Below are 22,869 nucleotides of genomic sequence, written 5' to 3' on the forward strand. Positions count from 1 at the left end.
AATCCTGAGCATTACCCAAGAGTTTCCAGTAACCTACCTTAGACCAGCTCGAAATTCAAAAAGAATAAAAAAATATCTTTTTTGCAGTATTCGAAGGCCCATGTTCCTTCCCAAATATAAATATGCAAATGAAATTGCAGTGCAACTGACTGAAACTTTATACAATTGTTCCAGGTTCATAAACATTTCATGAACTCAGATTAAATTTCAATTACAATACAAGTACTTCCATGAGCAGCAGAATGAAAGATGCCTGTTCTTCTCTGGCTTTGTGCTCATAGTTAGATTCCCTGGGACCTCAGGAGGTGCAAAGCTCCAACGGAAAGTGCTGCCCCAGGTGGGACATTCTCTATCCTGCAAGGAATCCTGATATCGAAGAAGCCTTTCCTGCAGCAGGATCAATAGCACATCTTCCCTTGCTACCAATTTCCACAAAACTCGTAGGAACTGGTCAGCAGATTCACTACCTATAGGGCATAGCCTGACACAGACATAAGACACACGCAGAGATGTGTGAACATATAAAATGTATTTACAAACGGGCTAAAAACTAGATTCTCTTTGGTCTAGACAGAACCAACAACAGGGAAAGGCCAAGGCTACGTAAGCAAGGATTAACATAAGACTCGCTGGTGAACCATTAACGTCCCTGTCTCTGTCACAGAAAAGATTTTTTCCTCCGGCTCCTGGCTAAACTGTCCTCTATAGCACTTGCCTGGCTTTCCATCTGGTTCAGCCAAAACTCTTTCATCTTTCAGCTTGCATACTGCTGCTTTCTGTCTTTCAGCCCTGCCTTTCAGCTGCTGCTGAGCTCACCTTCTCCCCGCACTGCAAGCACATTGCCTGTTCTGATCCCCTTGCTAATTCTCATCAGCGACGGCATTCACAGCCCATGCCATCGCTCCCGGGAGGGTAGGCAGACTCTCCCCAGCCTCTGATTTCAATTCCCTCGGCTCTTCCCAAGCCCTTCACCTCGCTTCTGGCAGATCAGGGCTCCTCAGCCGTGCTCACACTGCCCCCTGTCCCAGGACAGGTCTCCTGCCCTGCAAGTCTTAAAATCCTCATCTCCGGGAAGGGGATCACGACTTCTTGTTACTCCAGATGATGCACCAATGCCTTGCATTGTGCTTGTTTGTCATCTTTTCATTGTACGCTCCTTTCAGCAGTGAGTACAGCTTATTTATGTTGCACACAGTGCCATGCAAATTTAGGGCACTATTTTAATGCATGATAAATAATTACTATAATTAACAGAAAAACAAAATGCCTCCTGGCAATTTGTCAGGACTAGACACCTCTCTCCCTGCCAGATATTTTCATATGTATGACATGTACATATAAGATCCCTCTTGCCTCTGTGTAGGGACATGCATCTCCCATTAGCAGTAATGGGAATTATGTGTGTTCACTGAGGGGAGACTGTAGCTTACCCTGGCTGGTGTGCTGTGTTAGTTGTGCTTTATTGGATCATATGGAGCATGCCAAATAAAAAAAAGAAAAAACACCTTTCCATCTTCATTGTTCAGAGAGAAATATTCAGGAAGCCCCTGTACACAATCATGCTTTTAATTAAGTGCTATTTGCAGGTGCTATTTCTCTCCAATTTCCTATAGCCATTTCTAAAAGAGCAATAACAAAAATAATCTGCAAAATAAAGTGATTAGGGATAAAAATTAGCTAGAGTTACTAGACTGATGAGAAAGCTAAAAAAAATGAGCAATTTTAATAAACCACATTTTGAAACTATAAACATCCTTGTATGGGTAGATGCTGTACTGCAAAATACTAAACTTCATTTCACTATCAATTTTCTGATTCATCTGAAGAAGTTCATTATCTGTTAAATTGAAGGCAAGCCTCCCACAGAGGAATGCTATCTAAAGATGGATGTGTTTGTGTGTGAAAGGATAGCCTTTCTTAGCTGTTTATCAAAAAAAGACATTCATGGACTAGTTACTATACTTCACTACTTTGTAAATATAAAGTACAATACATACATACAATTGTATGACAGTGGTTCATTTTTGTCATCTGGTTGTGACACATTAATACAAATTTAGTCCAAACATCCAAAGTTATGCTGCTAGGAATGTTGCCATCTGGTTTTAATGAATATCTGGGGTCCATTTTTCAGTTAAGCTTTTCTTATTGTGTTTGTGTGTTGCTTTTTCCAAGCTATCTGCATAATTGCTTAAAGATTTTACTGCAAAATTAATATCCTCACTGTGAATGAGGGAGAAGGGCAAAAACCAGGATGACAAAGGCTGAAATGAGGTGAAAGGCAAATTCAATTTTTCCTTGCACCATAGAAACCTCGTCAGGACTAGCTTTATCTGGTAATCCACATTTAAACTTTAACCTGTAGGGGGGCTCTTTGTGTTAGTTAATGTAAGCATAAAAAGAGTCTGAACCACTAATCAGATTAATCATATTTTGTGAGACTCAAAAGCTTCATTAAAAGGACCTCGTTTCCAAGCTACACATTTCAGAAAGGGAAAAGTTGGCTATGAAAAGGAAAGAGTAACACTGAAATTCAAAAAGACACAGACTGTGTGTCTCCTGGAATTAAACCAAACAGAGTTAAGAACTGGAAAAACATCCACCTTCATAAAATACACCTTGACGATGCCAAAATAATTAGGACATTTTACTATTGAAATTATGCATTCCCTACATTTACAAAGCTTTATCTTACGCACGAGAGAGAACTATTTATTAGATAAATACAATAAATGTCTACCCTTTCTTCATATTTATGGAAGTCTCCCTCTCCACTGAAGCAATCATATTTCCTAAGTACTTCAGGTGACCCCCTCAGAGACAAGAAAATGTGAACTTCAGAAGAATAAGAACTGGAATCTGTCATCCATAGTCAGGTTATTTACTCAAGAAATACCTCAAGAAACTTATCACACGAGAAACACCCAAGTTCCTTAAAGAACGTGAAAGAGCAAGCTACTCTCCCAAGTTGGTGCAGAGTTGTGCTCTTTCAAAAACAACAGAATAACTCTATTTTCAATAAACAAATGGCTTGTCACAAATAACACTTCAGTGAGCTTTTGTTCATGCCTATGGAACAAAACAGAGTTTAAGATCAGAATCCCAACTTCAAGGTTTTCATCATTAAGTTCAACAGGAACCATTTGTGCTTAGGACAGGGTGAAACCCATTCAGATCTCAGCTTACCTTGTATTGTTCTGGAGTTAGAGGGCCTCTGAAATCAGGAGATGCTTTGAGGAAATGATGATGCATGCAAGTAACAAAGCTGAAAGTCTTCTATTTGGAAGATTATTCAATACTGAAAAAATGAAACACTTTAAAGCAGTTACATTCTCCCTAAAATGTTGAGTATTTAAGAGGTGGGCAGAGAAATCAAGACATGACATCACTGAAGTGATCACTTGAAATACAGACTCACCCATTTTCCGACCATGGGACTGGAGAAGTGGAGTTAGCCTCACTGTTGTTTTCCAAGTGAGAAGGACCATCCTCATACTGCATCACAGACAAACTGTTTGCTCATATTTCACCATTATGCTTCCATTTTTCTTTCCCCGTAACTTCCCAAGAGCTCTTCTTGTTCCCACAAGCTGCACGACCCTCTGCATGACTTGTATGCAATAGGCAAGTTCACTCCTGGACCATTCAGGCAACCTAAAATACATTTTTACACCCACATTGAATTCTCCACTCTATGTGAGGTTATGGACAAATTACTAACTTTCTAAATGTCTGTTTGCAAGTTTTGTCCATAATTGTACTGAGACTGTACTCCTTGGCAGTCAGTTATACCTAAAGGCACTGCTCGTACCCTGGGTAAGGTGACAGCAGGTGAGGAATCTTCTGCAGTAAATGACCAGTCACCAAGGAATTGTCACACTGCAAAGCTCTGAAGGGAAGGACAGAGCTTGGGTGGGCTAATTCCCTCTCCCACCTTCACTCTTTCGTAGAGCTGATGTTGCCCAGTTGCTGCATCTGCTACAGAGGCTTTAAAGAAAACACAACGGCCAAGCTTTCTATGCTTCGTAGACCTTACACTTCACACAAAGTTTTATCACAAGCTTTCATTTTATGGCTGCGTTTCCGAGTGTGTGCCATTGTGTGCCATCCTGTGCCCCGAGGTCTTCACTGTTTCTTCATCAAACCAGGCAGCTGTCGAAATGTGCCTCAGCTCCATCCAGCACACATTCCCCAGCTTTCCCTTCCAAGGAAAAGGAGGGGAGAAAGGCTGGTGAATGCCAAGGTCTTGCTCCAGTGAGAAGCTGGGATGTGGCCAAGGACAGGCTCCCAGGTTTCTAGTGTAGATGTAGACTATGATACCATTGAACTCCTCAGAAAATATCACACAAATCTAAGTTATTTATGAGCTGACTTCAGCACGTGTTTGCACCAGTGTAAATCCGGAGCAACTGCACTGGCTTCGGCAGAATCCTTCTAAGTCTAAGCTAATGCAATTTAAAGCGGAATCTGGCTCTTTAGTTTGGATAATAAGCAAGAAGTGCTGCCCCAAAAATACAAACACAAATAATTTTGCCTGAAAACAAAGAGAACTGTTCATAGCTCTGACCTAAAGCTATGAATTTAAATGATCTAAATCTAACTCCAAAAAAAGAGATCTTTGAATTAGACAAATTAAGAAAAGCACTAGGATGTGTTAGTACTGTTTACTACCATTTTTGTATTGGGTCAGGCTTTCTTAGCCTTCCTGATACTGTCTCACCTTGTTTTATGACAAGTTCCAGAGGGATCCATATAAACGCTCCCAGAGTGTATTTCCGGGCAGCACAAACAGCTATAGTAAAAAATATCCCCTATCAGCTTGTCATCTGAGCTGTGGTACTTCCCAGCCCACAGCAGGGCAGAGTCAACGGGATTAGCTTTCAGCACTGCTGTCAGTCTGCTAAAACTGCTGGAGATGGTTTAAGCCGGCCTGCTTGCCTTCGCCCTGAGCTGAATTGGGGCTGTTCCCATGCCAGATACACGTTTTAGCTGAGGTTAATGAATAGCTGAGAGGAAGCAAACTACTGCAGCTGTTCTGAATACACTCCAGGTATGTTTCTTATTTTATAGATTGGGAAACTGAGTCTCAGAGATGTAAAAATCGCATGCCTGTGCCCACAGAAGTTTGTGGTGGTGACCCTCACGGAACCAGAGTCTTTGACCTCCATATCTGGAGTCTGTCCTCCTGCCTGTACGTCGCGTGCAGCCGCAGTGGCGCAGAGCGGGGAGCGCTGGTTGTCCCTGGAAGCACCGCTCCGGGGCGGCAGCACGCTGGCTCGCTGCTCCTTGCCCAGCACACGGGCAACTCAAGAGGGCACGTTCATTTCCCAAGAGATGGAACTACCGCGGCAAAGCAGCAAACGTGTTCAGCAATGGAGCTCAAAGCCTGGGAGGATTCAAATTATACTCACCAGCTAACATAAAATATATCCAATATTTTTTTCCCCCTCATTTTATTTCTAGGCTCAGGTAATGGGATCTCTATTGAAACCAGGTAAAAAAAATCAGCCAACTCCGTAATAAGCTAAAACATCAGCATTTGTTCAGTGAGAATGATGACAGATGCCTAGTGAATGCACATTTCATGGTAAGTTTTTCACAAAGATCTTGAGAATCTCTGTGAAAATATGATGATAATAATTTATGAACATCTGACCCTGCCTTGCTTTAAATTTGTGGATCTGTCAAAACCCAAACAACTGGTTACCTAAGTTGGATGAGGTCCACATTCCCTGAGCTGCATAATGTCACTTCTCTCTGCTCATTCCAGAATAGATTTTTCCTTTTTAAAAAAAAACAAACCACACACCAAGAAAACCCCCAAACAACCAAGCCCCTACACATTTAATTTCCATAACTGTTAGAGAAATTATTTTAAAGAGTAGTACAAACTTTATAAATTCCAAAGAAAGGCACCATTGGAATGCCTACCAGTGATGCCCACAGGAAAGCAGCAGATCCAGAGCTTTTACAACTTAAAATAAAAGTTTCTGTTCTGCAAAGAGAAAATCCCCTCTGTTCTGTAGTTCCAGACTCTACAGATCATTAGGTAGGTAAAGCAGACTTCTGATTTTTTGATCATTCACAACTCTTTAGAAGGAAGTTTCCCACAAGGCTCATGATGCTCTAAGTTACTTTTGTTTCTGTTCTGCAGCCTCCCTCTCTCCAAGTTAAAACTCATGCAGAACAAAACAGCACTGCTGAGCTCAGCAGCATTGTGAAGGAGGAATCTGTGAAACCCTACGGCCTGATTGTATAAAAACGTGTAAAGCTACCAAGAAAGTGGAGTGGGAAAATGTTCCCATGACTGCTTGGTAGGGCTTCATGCCTATGAGGCATGTGTGAAGATAGCTTCACACCTATGAATATCGCACAGAGTCAGACTCCCATCTCTTTTCCAAGATGGGACCCAACTATAAACATTTTTGCACTTGGAGGGCAATATAAAGAGAACACATAGGATAGGAAACACAGGATTAAATTTGCAGCTTTTCTCTACATTATAAATAATGAGGATGCGTTTTTCCCTTCCTCCTCCTGTCAGCCACTTTCTGTTCTCTCGTCCCTGCTGCACTACCATCTAAACACTCCTATCTCCAATCTTTTAAGTACCTGGATCAAGTTATAGCATATATTGTACTTTGGGACACAAAATGTCATACAGCAAAATCCTACAGGAGAAGCGTAAAATCAGCTCCCTTTTTTGCGTGGGCTGCCCCAAACACAGTGAGGATCTCATCCCTTAAAATTCCTGATACATGTGACTCTGCACAGGGAACTGCAAAATTCTTCCATATCACTTGGTGAGGTTCTACAGAGAAAGCCTAAACCTACACACGAGCCTAGATTGGGCTTGAGTACGTGTCATGGACAAAAATATAGAAAGTGATTGTTCCTCGAGCGTCATAAAGGATTTGGAGGGAAAGAGAGAGTACAAAAGATCAGGACGGGTCCCTAAATTGCCTGGATGCAATACGAGCCAACCTCCAGTTGTTTGAGGTTCTGTTTACCCTTGCAAATCAGAGGAGGCAGTTCACGAGAGAATCTGTTGGTTTGCTGTATTTCAGAATGTTATTTCAGCTGGACAAACTATGAGTAGTTTTGCAGCTGCAAACATGTATAACATCTTAAGTTTTAGTGAAAAAGTGGCATTGTATCCTTAAGACATTATATTGCTATGGTATAGTGTTTTATTCAGATGACCAGAGTCATAAAAGAATAGTTTTGCCTGAATTGCTATTGAACCAAAAAGTTCATTTCTCTACCTCTAAATGAAGAGAAATAAGTTTTTTTTCCAGTGTTTGGCACCAATAGAGTATTTTTAGAATGTTTCCAGTTATGGACCCATCTGCATCCTGTTCCACTGTTACTTGCACAAAGGAAGGAGAAGCAGAACTGCACAGTAAGAGCGGAGGGACGAAAAAATTATTCCTAGCATTTCCCACTCTCTTAACATGCAAACAGATTTCTAAATATCACATACCATCTCATTTGAGAGGCTGCACTTCACCAGTGACAAGAGAATTTGCTCTCTTGAAATCATAGTATGGGCATATTGCTAACTCATGTTTGCGAGCTAGCATCGCCTAAATTACGGTTTTATGACACAGTATTAGAAAAAGAAGGTTATGCAGAGTGAAACCTGATTTTAACTGGGAATGTAGTAATTCAGTAGGGAAATTTAGTAACTGAGGGAAACGTTCTTTTGAAACCCTTTTCTAAATGTAAAAGGGCACACGCAGAGTAAGCCAAAGATAAGAGTATCGATACCAATGGTTATGTGACCTGGGTGAAAATGTGCTTAGTTTAGAACTAAAGATACGAAGTATTGCCTAAATATTGAGTGTTAATTTAATATCAGGGAGAAATATAGTCTGGGATCTAATGGACCATTCTCTTACCCTTCCACCAGCACCACAGCTCTCCACATAGACGGATCTTATGTCTTCTTGAAACAATAATCACACAGGTGAATTTTCCAGTAGCTTTTCAAATGATTTCAAAACTATTTTGCAAAGTGATCTTGGGGAAAATATGTAAATGGTCTTCAATGCAGTATAACCTTTAACACCTAGCAGAAAAACAAATACATTCCAGTCAAAACCAACAATTTTACTTAAACAGTTAGATATGAGCATTGATTTGCTCAGCTGGCTGGTGTTGGGTCACCCGCAAAAGAGTTTGGAGGGTCTCTGTGTAAGAACTGGGAAGTTAGGATTAGAAATGTGTCTGATTTAAGAGGGAGTTTTAAGCAATTAACTCTGCAAGCGAACAAAAGTGAACCACAAAGAAACACTAATGGGAAGAGATCATTAATGCAATACATCCACATTCTCCATCTATACGCTCATTACCTGCTGACAACACCAGTAGGATTTGCCTATATGAGGAAATGGACCAAAATAGCTATTGCAGAATAAGCCATTCTTCAATAGCTTTCTGTTTGTCCCTGTGTGGACACTGTAGGAATAATTAGCGCACTTATTCTGTTCTAGAATAATCAGTGCGCTAATTATTCCAGACTAAAGTATCTTTTATTCCAAAGCACTTTGTCCACAAGGGGAGCTATTGTGAAATTGCTTGTGCTCCTCTGCTCAATTTCCATGTGTAAAAAGGACGTAATCCGTGCTGTTGGAAAAGCTGTACCCCCGGACTCCAGGAACAAATCAAATTATAGATAAGTTCCGATTCTCCCATCATTCAGGCTGGTTTGTTAAAGTAAGTGAATACATAGAGGAGTTGTGAAAACAGGATTCAGTTGTATGGCAATGAATAAGCTCTTCCTTTAGGAGCTTTTTCTTTAGAAAATTATTTTAGCCACATTTGCATCCAAGCTTATTACTGGATTTAATGATTGTAGCATATAGAGGCTGACATGGTAGATGAGACTTTGCCCACTCTTTTGCAAAGTGTGAAATGCTGAAATTGGATGAGCATATAGTATAATTAGCTAATTTGATGAGGTAGCTTTATCCAGTCTATGTGTTTAGAAACACCACTGATCTAGCAGGTTTTTTTTGTGCTGCAATGCAATTAAACTGAAGACCAATATGCTTAGACAGTGACCCCACAACACTGTTAAAATCTTTTTAAAATGAAGGATGGAAACGGTAGTGTCAGATCTTACTAAACTGGGAGGAGAGTCCCAATACAATAGTCTCCCTACTGCTCTCCTTTCAGCAGCCCAGCATATCAACTTGCAGAGGCAGACTCAAATCTCTATTTCTGGTTTTTGGGGTTTTTTTGTTAATCTTTACATTTTATTAAGGGGGGTTTAACCATATCTGAAGAACCAGTATCCTCCTTTCTGCTCAGGGAGTGGCAGAATAACTGACTGGAACAAGGGGATAAACCCCTTTTTCTCACAATTTGGCCCAATATTTGAGAAATACAATGCTCAGATAACAAGGCTGTATAATATCCTACTTTGTGAAACTGGATATTTACATGCAATAAAAAAATACTCTTTTCCACTTCCATGTTTCATACACGTTGCACTGTTTCACTGTCCATCCTCTGCCTCTGTCTCACTAGAGGGAAATCAAATGCAATTTGGGATATATTTCAAAATAAGTGGCATCATTGCTTAGCATCTATTTTCAATAACATTTGCAATGGTCATGGGACCATTTTCTAAGGTTTTACCAATCTCTCCTCTGCCTGGCTAGGATCTAGGTAGTCATCCGATATTTCTCAAAAGACATTCATCGTCTTGAAGCATTCAGCCCCTTCTCACAGTATTATTTTGCTATCAATTCCTCAGCCTTTGATCTTGAAGTTTATTTAACCCAAGATACACTGTTAACCAATAACTGCTCCAAATATACTACTAATAAAATTTTCTGTAATATGTTGAAAATAGACTAAATTACATTAATTTTTATTATATCATAAACCCAGAATTCTGCACAGAAAAATTGTTATTAAATAGCTCCTTACCAGAAGAAAATACTGGCATACACAACACATCTGTAGCTCCAAAAAGCTCTGCTGATGGATTTATTTTCACTTTACCAAACTAGTAGAACAAATTTGATTTGTGACAAATAACATTTGTCTATTTAAGGCTCATAAGACAGCTTTTTTTTTTTTGCTAGTGATTCCCATAATGTTTTTCCTCAATTAAAGTTTCTGTTCATTTACAAGATGGATGCAATTATAAATACAAGATGTTCAGTGTTCTCAGCTCAGACTGTTATTATCTTGTGTTTCTCTTCTGCTACTGTAGCTGTTCTACCCTGAATTGAACTAGATTATGATTACTAGTTAAGAACTGAAAACACTGCCACTTTTACTTCCTTCTGCCAGTTACTTTATAAATAAATACTTTCAATTACAAAATTGTTCCCAAAGAAATGAGAATTATGTGGAAAGTACCCCACTGCTGCTGTAACAGTTTCAGATTTATTGAATCCTCCTCACTGTATTACAATAGCTCCTGCTGGTTTACCTGGACTGCAGCAATGCCAGACTCCAGCCTTGTATTTCTTAATGTTTCAAACCATCTGGGACCAAACCCCCACCCCCAACATTCTTCTATCTTCAAGCTTTTGATTAGAATCAGAGTGGAAATACTAAGAAGAAATTTTAAAATGTCCCTTTTTCATTTCCAATAGGTTGGGTAAGAGCCACGCAGCTACATTTCAGTTTTACAGTTATCTCAGATTCTAAAGGCAAGGGTCTAATTTTATTTTATTTGTAGTTATTAAGGCCAACTCTAGCATAGTGGCACAGACGATACAGCTGAGTGAGGCAGACGAGAGAAGAAACATGTTTAGCATTAAAACAATGCTGAACTTGGAGAGACATACTTCCCCATCTGCAGCCATCCCACAGCCAGTGCTGTGCTCTTAAAGTCATTCTTATGAGGAAGTTTCATATCAGATTTCTTGATCTTATTGTCATAATCATTAAAGTGAGAATACAGGCTCCGGATATGGGCTTTACCACTGTATGAAGGCATGCTGGAAATTCAAATGTTTGGATAATTTCACCATCCTGTTGCTCTAGTACTGGATCATTCTCATTTCTTTTTCAACACAACAATAATTTCAAAATGAAAGCTATGTGATGACACCCCTCCTTATATCTATCCTTACCTTTATACTCAAACTTTGCCCCACCGTTTTCAATTGCTGCTTCTTTCCTTTCGGTACACATGTACAGTGTACATGTACACATTTACATACATTTACACATTTTAAGTGTACATCAAAACATTTAGATTACAGAAATTACAAGCTATAGCTGGTTTACTGACCATTGCATCACAAACAGCAAAGACAAAAATACAAAGCAGTAAAGGTTCCTGAGTGAAGAAAGGCATTGACTTTGGTTTTACACTACAAATAACTTCTGGTCCACCAAGAGTAAGCCATGGCATTTTCTATTTTTACTATTTTTTGTTTGTTTGTTTTTGGTTTTTTTGTTAAGCACTCCATGTATGTATGTATGTATGGAAGAGAGGGAAAACCTGCTGCTGCTTTGTTCTTACCCATTCCAGCACCTAGTAATCCAAAGCCAAATACTACCCACTCATTTTAATTGTCTCACTGAGGTCAAAGGGATTATTTACTTGTCTAAAGTGGTCCTAAATAATAAGAGAACTAAATGATACTTAGAGATTGTTCCAAAACAATATAAACAAAACCAGATCAGCTGTCTCGCCAGTTGCTCACATGGAGATTCCAGAAAAGCTATCCATAACACATCAAATTCTTTCTTTTTGTTTTCATTCTTGACAAACTATTCTTTCATGAACAAGGGCAGGAAAAATCTACTGCCAGATGGTGAGCTAGGGTATCAGCTATTGGATCCAATGGTACACTGAAAGCAGCCAACATTCTCAAGGAAAGGCATTTAATGGCATCTGAAAGTAAAAGCCCCCAGTTTCAGGGAAAAAGTAAAACAGAATTAACAAAATGGACAAATCCACAAAGAGGATCACTCTGTAAGCTGAGATCAGAAGAAAGTTAAATAGATCCAGGAGAGCCATTTAGTCAGTGACTTTTGTTATAAATTACATATCCAGAGCAAGTCCTGAAAATAACCAGCTTTTCATGTCAGGAGGACAGAGTGTCTATAAATTTATGCTGAATTTGTCAGATTTGGCAAATCTTTGGCTTTGCTTGAAATTCTTGTCCCTGTTCTTCACTGGTATTCCCTTCCCAAAGTATTACGGAGTACTTTCTGTGTTCTATCCCTTGCCACCTTTGCAGATGCATTCGGAGTGTTACACATTACTGAAATTAGTCCTCCATGAGATCCTGGCAGTTTGGAACAGCCTCAAGCAGAGAAAGAGATAAACACATATTTGTATAACTATGAAATGCCTCAGTTGAAGGTAAGCAAGGAAATTAGACTTGGAGAGTTCATAAGGGGAATGCAGATCATAAAATCAACAGACTCCCTGAGATAAAAATAATGACCAAGCACTTTAAGCCTGTAACACACTGAAGATCATACAAAATGAGCTTGGCAAAGCACGATACGCAGAACAGTCATCTGGAAACACCATACCATGCTCAAATCAGGGAACCACACCATATAACCTCACTGATTTTGGGATTTGTTTTATGATAGGCTACATAGTGAATTTCCAAATGCACTTTCAAATCAGACCCTAATGTAATCTCCATTTACAAGCTCGACTCCTTTCCTTTTTGAGTTTCTTACCAAAACCTAGCTCCATGCCTAAGATTTAGAAGGGCTTCAGACTTCCCTATTGCCATTAGGGGCTTTTTAATTTTTTTTCCCACCACTCAAGAGTAAGCAGTGTCTTTGGACACCAGTTTTCCTCCATATCATCACTGTCAAAGAGTAACTCAAGCGACTGCAATAGTGTGGCTCCAGGCATTCACTACTCTGACCAAGAGAAACATTTTGGCCTTTAGAAAACTGGATGGTTCAAGTCACTCTCTCACAATCTGTTGTGAAATTTTTGTTGAACGTGACAGATGCAACATGAAGATACCTCTAGACTGTGACAATAAGAAGTTTGGGAAAGATATAAACTTCATACAGGAATCCCAGTTCTGTCTCTGAAATGTAAGAGAAAAGCATTCTCTGAGGACAGATTATCCTGTAACTATTGATGGCAGAGTTATTTTACTTTCCTCTGAAGCAGGTGCTTCTTGTTCCTCCCAGTCACTGGACTAAATGGACCACATGTGAAATAAAAAGGAAATAAAATAGCTACTTGTATGCACCATCATTTTCACTTATGGATCTAACAAGAAAATGATATTGTAAAATTATGTTCTTCTAATCGACATCTAGTACTTTTCACTATTCTTTGCACAGTCCAAATTGAAGACCAGCTGATATCCACATGTCCCATAGATTTATTACCAACAGAAAATAGGAATGGATCAAGCTCCATTGTTACGCCCTTCTACTACTGCACACAATGCACAAGGACAGAAGAGGCAAGGAAAAAACAGGACCGTGGCTGAAATTCACCCAATATTTTGGCTACCAGAACTGGCTGACTATACTAACAGAGAGATTTTTCATCCCCTGAAGTGGAGCAGCAAAGGGACAACTTCTTTGTGCTGCCAGGACACCTAGTAGGGCTTCTGCATTTTGAGACATGATTCCTTGAGGCAATATGACTGAAGGGATGCGGCTCCCTCCAGCGCAGGGTTCTGCTTAAATGCAACACTGAGCCCTGGAAAAAGATATTAACTCATTCCTCATTTGAGCTGCCAAACGTACCAGGAATACCTGGCAGCAGCTCCCTGCCACGCTGCCAACCATTCTAGGTACACAGCCGGCTATTTCAGTGATTTCAGAAGAACTCGGAGGATTTGCAGCACAGCAGCAACATCAGCAGAGGAACAAAAACAACATTTGATTTCTTTGCACAAATGTCTATCCCAGACTGGACTTAAACTCATTCAGGCATAAACCTCCAGAAATAACTAATGTCCTACATGGCCCAAACCCAGGCTCAACTCCCTCTCTGTAAATCAGACAATTAAACAGCCGATACCAAGCAATTGCCTCTCCTATTCTCAGAATGTTTTATGTTCACATCACAAGCAATCCTGCAAAGCCTTGATAGGTATATTCATTATTTATGGTCTGCCTTAATTATATTGGGTACTTATAGCTTAGCCTGCAGGAGGCAGTGTCATGTGTGGAAAGCAGAACTTATCAATGCTAATGAACTTTTGCGGGGGATTTTGAAAAACTATGATTTCTCTTAAAAACAAGAAATGCAAAATGGCAAGAAGTTTAGTAAGAACATCTGGTCTAGCATAAAACTGGGGAAGGGTGCCATCGGTTTTGAAACATGAGTCTTCACCCTCAAAATGTCCAGAATACTTTGCTAGAACATTTTGATAGCATTAGTTCAAACAAAAGACAAAAGCAGAACACAGGACAATTTCCCTATTGAGTGTATTGCATTAACTAGTGTTGTTACAGTAAAATGCCAATCTATCACATCTAAAACCCTGGCCTCCCTAAGTTCTGTAAAAACTACCATCAGTTCCAAAGGGACCACACTTTCACCCAAAATCATTTTGGGTTTGACTTTTAATGCCCTAAAATGAGCAAAGTGTGAGCACAAAGGAACATGCACATGTTCAAACTCTAATTTGTGATCTAAGTGCTAAGGACACTTTTGCCTCAGCCTTTTCCCATGGTTTTGGGCAAGTTATTTAATTCCCCTGCAACTCAAAATACCCTTGCATAAAACAGATCCCCACCATATGAATAGGACTAATCTCTTGCACAAGATACCATGAGATGCTCAAAATTGTGATAATAAAATACATCTTAATGGTCTTGGTAGGGGAACTCTAGTATTATGGCACCCAGCTTGACTGAGCAGGAGAAAAAGAGATTTACAATTTTTGGACAAAGTTTAGGACAACCTCTGTTATTTGTGAAAAGGGGGAACTCTCACATTTCTTAATGGAGCTACAGCGTAAATTCGAACTTTTGCAGCTGTCAGTACCAAAACAAGTAAGCTTCAGCTCGCGTGGGACACTGGGCTTGCAGAAGTCAATTGGATGTCCCACATCTTCATGCAGCACAGCTGCACTCTGACACAGAAACTGGTTCTGCAAATGGTAATCACTGAGTAAGTTACAGGGCTACCCAGCAGGGCTGTACTTGTATTCCAGATGTTTCCCTCCAAATAAGAACTGCAGCCCTTCTTTTAGCTTCTACGTATACGGTGTCCATGCTCTCAGTTCTTTGCACAAACCTGCACAGATTGCACTGGCATTTCTTAATAGCAAGAGAAGCAAGTGACCACCTTCAGGCTGGAGCTAGCCACCACCCACTGCTAACATATAAACAGCTTGCTTTTTAATGTTAAGAAAAAAAAAAAGGTGATAAATCTGGATGCAGATATCTCTTGGCATTTTTACTAATGCAATTTCAGTGAGCAAAAATGAGGAAAGTGGCTGGTATTCATACAAACAGCACCGTTCCTATTGGCGTATATAGGCCTAGTGATATCTCTAGGATTACACGAAGTAACAAACGTTAAGGTCCAGCGGTATAAAGAAGGCAGAGGGCTTCAGACAACCCAGTACGCTGTGGTAGAAATGGTGCACATCAAGAAACTGGCAATACCAGTAGGGTTTCAAATATAAACACTCAGCTTTGAACTGAATTAGTGGAGAGAGAGATAATAAACCAGACACTCAGCAAAGGCTCTGCACAGATTGCCAGACAAAGTTTCAGCCTTTTTTTATTTATTTTTAAAGTCTGCTAATTTGTGTTTATCAGCGCAATGAAAGGTTGGGCATGGAAAGATACTCAGAACTTAAAAGCTAAAACTGGACTGTCTACATTTCATTCTCTTTTTATTAACCATCAGCGAGTATTCTGCACAGACACAGCCCATGAAAGTAATAATAGAGAGAAATTAATTAGATGACTGTATTTCAATCATGGGGTTTTCTTGACATTTTATACCAAAGGAATGCAGCTCAAGCAGTTTGTAACTGACAGCAATGCCATGAAATTGCACTACAGCCTTGATAATTATCCTCTTCATTATTTTTATAATATAAAAAGAGATAAAGTACAACAGTCCCCTTTCATTTTATAATAGTATGCAGTATAATGGAAGCAGCTGAAGGAGGATGTTTGTCTTACAATGCTACAGTTTAAATCTAGTGACAAGGAAAGAAGTATCATTAATGATGCACAGAGAAGAGCACTACAAGCAGCCATCCTTTAGATAATTATTCTATGCAAACTGTAAACATATGAGAGAAATAATATACCCCAAACTTTTTTCCCTTCCTCTCTTTCCTTAATATTCAAGACATGTTAATGACAACTCACTAGAAGGAAAAATATACTAATCTCATTTACATAAATTTCCTCCTTTGTTAAAAGCTAGTGTCATCAAAGCTTATAAAAAGATTGATATGACAGCAAGGACTGGTCATTTCTTTTATATAGTGGTAGCAAGCACTTCTGCACTACACACGCCCAGAAAATTAATAGAAGTGGGAAGAGTCCTTTTGGCTCCAGATGGAAACACAAAAGGAGTAAAGGTCTTATCAAGTATTATGGATAATTTTAATTAGGAAGAGTAGCAGTAAACCAGTAACAATTCCATACTTCGGCAAACTATTTTAGAATATTTCAGAAAATGTAGGTAGGGAAGTCTCAGCTGGAACACGACAAACACGTACAAGGAGATGAGAAGTTAACATTTCCCTGTCTACCACAGTGTCAGCTGAACTTGGTATAGGAACAACAGAAGTCAGCTCCAGATGGCTACAAAAGAAGTCAGTCTGTTACCTTAGTAAAGCAGAGTTTGAAATCAGGATAACTTCAGAAACAGCAACTTTGTAGATATTTTCAGCAGAAGCTGCCAAATTAAGCCTGTGGAGATATGAAGCACTTAAAGAATCTGTGGAGAACTGTAACCTCCTGCCTCTGAGCACGAAGTCAGGATATTCTCTTGGTGCGACCCCTATAAAAGGTAAAATGTATTTAGTCTAGGCAACGTCAGCTTCTTAGCCTGAATTAACTTATGCTAATAACACAATGATACATGCTTCCTTCTGTAGATTGCCTGGCTCCAGCAGAGGAATTGGATTTTTAATTTACCAACATACTTTAGAATTTATTACTTCAGTCATTGTAAGTAACACCCAAAAAGGAAGATGGCTTCTGCATAAACTGAAAATCCATCAGTAACTTTATAATTTTTTCATATCACAAGAGGAATGTGAGACCGTGATATCATGAATCTAAATAGGAGTGTTGCAGCCATGGATTGCAGACTTGGATCATATTTGCTGCAGTATAAGGACATTAACTTCAGGGTGTCTGCCTGAGGCTCGTTTTTGATTATCCTCATGACATGCACGTATGTGGGTACTCCGTGCCACTTATCACCACATCAGTCAGTTTTGCAGAGGTTTTGCCATACTAAAGCTTTAAACAGATCTGATAAAACTTTGTGGGGGAAAAAAAAAAAAAGGGACAGAAATATTTGGCTGTTTGCCCAGGTATTGTATGAATAATAAAACATATCTTTCTGCATTTTCAAAGCCATGTATTCCTTTAAATATACCTGACAGCTCTAAACATTTTAGCAATACATATACTTTTGCAATGAGTTTTGGGTAAATCTACAACTTCAGTCATTCACCCATCAGCAGTTCCTGTGTCACGCAGCCCAACTGTAGTTTCCTAGAAAAATGGACTTTTTGGGCAGTGCCTGCTCTGCCGTGCTTGCCTCTACAGCACAGGAATACAGAACATGGGGTAGGCAGGATGGCCCTGCAAAACATATACCATACATCTCATCTGTGTATCCACAGCACTGCCAACGCGTTCTCTGCGTATACCCCACATGCACGACAGATCTGATGCTTCCTCATGACAAAAAATTCACTGTGTACGTGACATAGGGCCAGTCCACATGCGTGCTCTGAGTACAGAACTGTCAGATCTCTCATGGACACAGAGATCAGCTCCATGTTAACAGCACATCTCTCAGACACAACGAACCACTGCGATCTTTCCCAGTGAAGATAGCCTTTAAATGTATCTAAAGTCAACCTTATCACTAGGGGAAAATACTTTTCTGTTCTAAAACACACTATGGTTATTCAAGAATGTTCTATTCAGTCATGTATATACCCCAGGCAGTTATTTTCTTTGTTTTTCAATGGATCAGAGCAGACTATGATATTTTAGGGCATACAAAGAATAAGGCAATACTAGCTTTTGATCCTGAAGAACAAAAGGCCTGCATTAACCTATGTGCAAAGACAGGAGAGCTGACAAAATGGGGGGGAGGGAGAGAGGGAGAGAATCTGTCAGATCTTTGAAGTAATCCAAGGTCAAAAGTTTCCTCTTAAGAATATATGAGCAATGTGAACTTACCCTACCCAGGAAGCCACCTCACAAGGTAAACATTTTCAGAAGACAAGACCTTGAAACTCTTCATAGTGTCAAAGGTTGAAACGAGCAAAGTGGTGGCTGGTTTAAGGCATTTTTCCTTTGAAATGTCCAAACTTCCTTAATTTTCAGAGACATTTTGCAGATAACACCAACAAAAGCCCCCTTGGTATATACAAAAAGAGCCTGCACCCTTGGAATAAATAAAAGGAGTCAAGCCTCAAGGAAAAGAAAAACCAACACAAACAACCAACTACCCCCCTGCCCCCCCCCAAAAAAAAAGTCAGATACTTCAAGTATGACCTGAGTATCCAAAAATGTGAGCTATCAAAATTGCCCATTAGAACAGAATCAGAGAGTGCTTCAGAAATAGCTGAAGCATTGAAGACCTTTCCACTCATGAGGCGTTCATTATTTGCCTCAGCTGAATTGCCAGAACAGCTTCCATGAACTCGCCAGTGCTAAGTCCACTCACATCACCCTCCACGCAGGTTATGCTGAGAGACTGAGTTTGCACTGAAGCTGACAGCAGGTGCTCACACAAATCCTTTTAGCAATTTAGCAAAGAGTTAATGATGGTTACCTGAAAGTATTCGAGTCATCGTCCTGTTTAAAATTGTAGAATTTTGTTGCCTTTATGTATAAACTTAAGAAAATTCAGACTTATGGGAATGACAGTATAACAACACTTCCCAATAGTTGTCACTTAAATACACATACATCATTTTAATTTGCTCAAAGTTATTATTTTCACTTTGTCATCGCTAATTCAATAGGATATTAAGCACATGAAAAGTTTTAAGTACACGGATAAGACCATTAAATTAGGCCTATTCACATACGTAATACAGCTTCACACTGACTTAATTGCCTAAAATAGTATCTACAAGTAGAAAAGAAACAAAGAGGGGAAGTTTCTAAAAATGAGAGCTTGAAGGGACATAAAGCATACAGCAGATACACTGTCAGATTTCTTCATACGGAGGTACTGCTGCAACAGTGTTGTTTCTTCAAAGAGGTAGCCCCTCAACAACATAAAAATATACAGATTTTCAAACACAGTGAAATATTTTCTAATATGAACATCCTAAAAAGGGGAAATCAATAAATGGCATGAAAAACTTCAAAGACGGACCTCCTGTCAATGACAGAGGTTCTTCAGCGATGTAAAGTCTTTGAAGAAGGACTCCCAGTGCTGGGAAACCTTTGAAGTGACAGAAAGCAGACATTTATAATTACAGAAAGGTGCGGTGTCCAGCAGAGATAGTAAAAAGATATAACTGGGGTATGTGTGGGGGAGGTTGAGCGGTGGCTTGGGCCCTGAGTGACCCTGTTCACTTGAAGCCTAAAAGCCTGCAAGGTCAACTCTATATCCATATGAAAGAGACAATTTGTGAAATGGAGATGTGGGTAGGGCTTAGAAACCAAATTACTGCAGCTTTCACACTTCTAGTATATGTTTATTAAACAAGGCATGTCTCTCTTCTCACTACTCCAGCACAGATAGAACCACACAGCCCATTTCCACTTTGCAGCCTATAGTTCCCCGAGGGGATAGCTGGGCTTGTTACGTCCATTGGCTCAAAAGCTGGCTTGTACTATGAAGTGGGGTAGTCCAGCTTTACAGATATTTATCTATGTGTTTTTCATGAGTATATCCCTCCTTCCTGAAATTCTTCCCTCTTCTCCCCTGCTCCCTGGCTATTTTTGGATAAAGGAATGCAGAAATCCAGAGAAGTGAAAAATTATATTCTGGAAGAAAACTGTGAACTGTCTGGATTCTAGAATTCTTTGGATTCTTGGCTACTTGAAAGGAAAAATGTGGAATTTTAATTCACAGGAATACATTTTTTGTTTCCCCTCAGACTACAAGGTAAGTCTCTGCTGTGTTTTTGGAGCAGAGCAGGGTCTGCCCATGCTCTGAGCAGTCTGAAAGCAGAAGTCATTTAAGCATCATATTGAGCTCACAGTAGTGTGCCCAGCTGAAAGAGTTAACACTTGTTGCTACCTTTCATATCTCCACAGTTCCCGGTTGTCCTAAAGCACAGGCCCAGGTCTCTTGCTTCTGCCCCAAACATCACATAGCTACATACAAAATATTCATTTTTAGCTTCTTCAATGTCTGTGACACGCTAGAAATATAACATTTACAGAAAAACATCAGTGTGTGATGCCAGCCAAGATTTTCTGCAAAGCTAAAATGAAAGACAAGCAAATCAGCAGATGCTGCCACCTCATGTGAATTAATTTGAACTTTCTTGTATAGTTGGACCAGGCTCTGGAAGCAGGACTGCTCACGGTGGGCTGAAATGGGTCCTCCAGTCAAGAAGTCTGTATTCTTCTGCCCTGGTGTGAGAAGGACACTAGAGCATCCTGTTCCTCAATGGCCTATAGCTCCACCTGCGAGCCTCAAATCCATACAGTCCCTAGGCAGGAAGAAAATGAACTACCAAAAAGTAGAAACCACCTCCTTTTTCCTTGTGCTTCCCTGCAGTACAGCTAAGTACTTCCAAGCAAAGGTTGATAGAAGATGGCATCTTTTTAATATTGAAATAAACACATGGACAATGATGCTTGGTAACTTTTTCGTGGCACATGGCATCCACAGATCTCAAATCCAGTGACGAATGCAGTTTATGAATGGGAAAACTGAGTCCTGGACAGAAATTCAGGCTGGCTCTGTATGAAACCTTAAAGTCTTAGCACAAACATACCAATGTTTATTACTGCAGAACATTCAGAGTAGACAGCATTGAGTCTATTTTTGTCTTTAGATAACCTTCAGTCCCAGGTTAAGGTCAGACCTAGAGAAAATAATATCAAAGTCCAATGCAGTCTTTAGAGAATTGTTGAGGCTTATATTGTTGAACTCTTCTTTTGCTAGCCAGACAGCAACCATGTAATTAGGATAACTATGCAATAGTGTTTTTAAGGGAGTGCTATAGAGAAAAACTCAAACTACAGTACATATAAAAGCACTGTATTTGTTTTCTCATGCATCAACAATTTAGGTTTTCTTCTGTTCAGGAGGTTGGCCTGAAGGGAATAAGGGAAAGGAAATCACAAAGATTATTACCTTTTTATAACTATCTTTCTAAAAGTTATGGCATTGGCTACATGAGGTGCGTAGTAAAAAGGGAAAAAAATCCTAAATACCAATGGAGACACCGTATGGAAACTCAGAAGCAATTAACATGCAGACAAAATTTTTAAGAGTAGTGATGAAATTAAGTATTGTTTCCAGAAGATGTTTACTACTTAAAATATCTTTCAGGTCTTTCAAAATATTGCTTGGAGGATTTGGCATGACAAAGAAAGCAGATGTCAGATAACACATAACACATCAAGAAAACAATAATATATTCTGAGCTTAAGAGTCCTGCTGGTGATATGGGACAAAAATATGCCTGGGCAATCTGAAATAGCTTTTAAATAAAACAAAACCGAAACAAATTTAGATGTTATTTTTGAAGCGTCTACATATCATGTAAATTTTGTGCTACAAAAAGTTAGGCAACAGACAGGATGAACTCAGCAAAAACTGAGATTACCCTAAAAGCAACGGATCAGTGGAAATTGTTTTCTGAGGTGCAGTATTCGCTAGCTGCGTAATATGCACTGATAAGATTCAGAATATCTGAAATGTGATTCATGGTGTTTTTTTCTACCACAGCTGTTTAATGCCAACACTTTCATAAAATAAGCATCCTAAATCCAGAGCTGGACATCATTACAAAAAGGAGGGTGCAGATGTAAAGACCTTTCCAAACTGAGAAGCAAGGATGCCTTCCTCATGGCTGCTGATGCTTAGCAATATCACGTTCAGTGTGTTCTGGCATGTGATGTGACATGTAAAGATCTGCACCCATTAAGATACCTGTCTTTTCTCCTGTTCATCCCTGTTACTGAGATCCCTTAGGAATCACATACCAGTTGCTCCTCACTCTCACGTCCTGGATTCTAGGCTATTTCTGTAGTCAGTTCAGCAGAGCACAGACCGCTAAGAGCAGTGGCTTCCCCCTGGGGAGAATGAGGACATGCTCTTGGTTGATGATTTGAACTGCAGCAGCAGGACACCTTGGACAACAGCACAAGATGAGAGGTCATTGTACCATCACAGCCATTGGAGTAATGCCTCACTTATAAAAGAGACCAGAGGAAAATGAAAATATGTTTAGTGCACTAATTACACCACAGGGACATCCTCATGACATAGTAAGCAAGGGATTTAAGTGACCATCCACAGAGGAACCAGTAGTGAGGCCTTAAAAATGAGGACCAAACCACTCTGAATTTAATAACATAAAATAAACCATGAGCGCACAGTGCTATGATTCAGAAGTAATTTCCAGTAATTGGAAGACTTCAGGGCTCATTTTAGGGACAGACAACTGCTCTTGCTTGTCTTACAGGTAACAGGAACTTGAACAGGCTCAGCTGGCCGATAGGATAAGCTACTGTATTCAAGCCTTTAAAAGA

At 39.7% G+C, this 22,869-nt stretch overlaps 1 long non-coding RNA gene across 1 annotated transcript in view; it reads right to left on the minus strand.

The window, feature by feature from the left end:
* The window catches only part of LOC129210297 (uncharacterized), a 34,417-nt gene extending 15,936 nt beyond the window's left edge, over positions 1–18,481 (minus strand). The window contains exons 1-5 of the long non-coding RNA XR_008578367.1: positions 18,376–18,481; positions 16,777–16,951; positions 7,902–8,071; positions 3,419–3,654; positions 3,187–3,298 (exon numbers count right to left, since the gene is read on the minus strand). This is a non-coding gene — a long non-coding RNA (uncharacterized LOC129210297). The remainder of the gene's footprint in view (positions 1–3,186; positions 3,299–3,418; positions 3,655–7,901; positions 8,072–16,776; positions 16,952–18,375) is intronic.
* Between the last annotated feature and the right edge of the window lie 4,388 nt (positions 18,482–22,869).

The sequence above is a fragment of the Grus americana genome, chromosome 9 (assembly GCF_028858705.1).
Source record: "Grus americana isolate bGruAme1 chromosome 9, bGruAme1.mat, whole genome shotgun sequence".
Lineage (NCBI taxonomy): Eukaryota > Metazoa > Chordata > Aves > Gruiformes > Gruidae > Grus > Grus americana.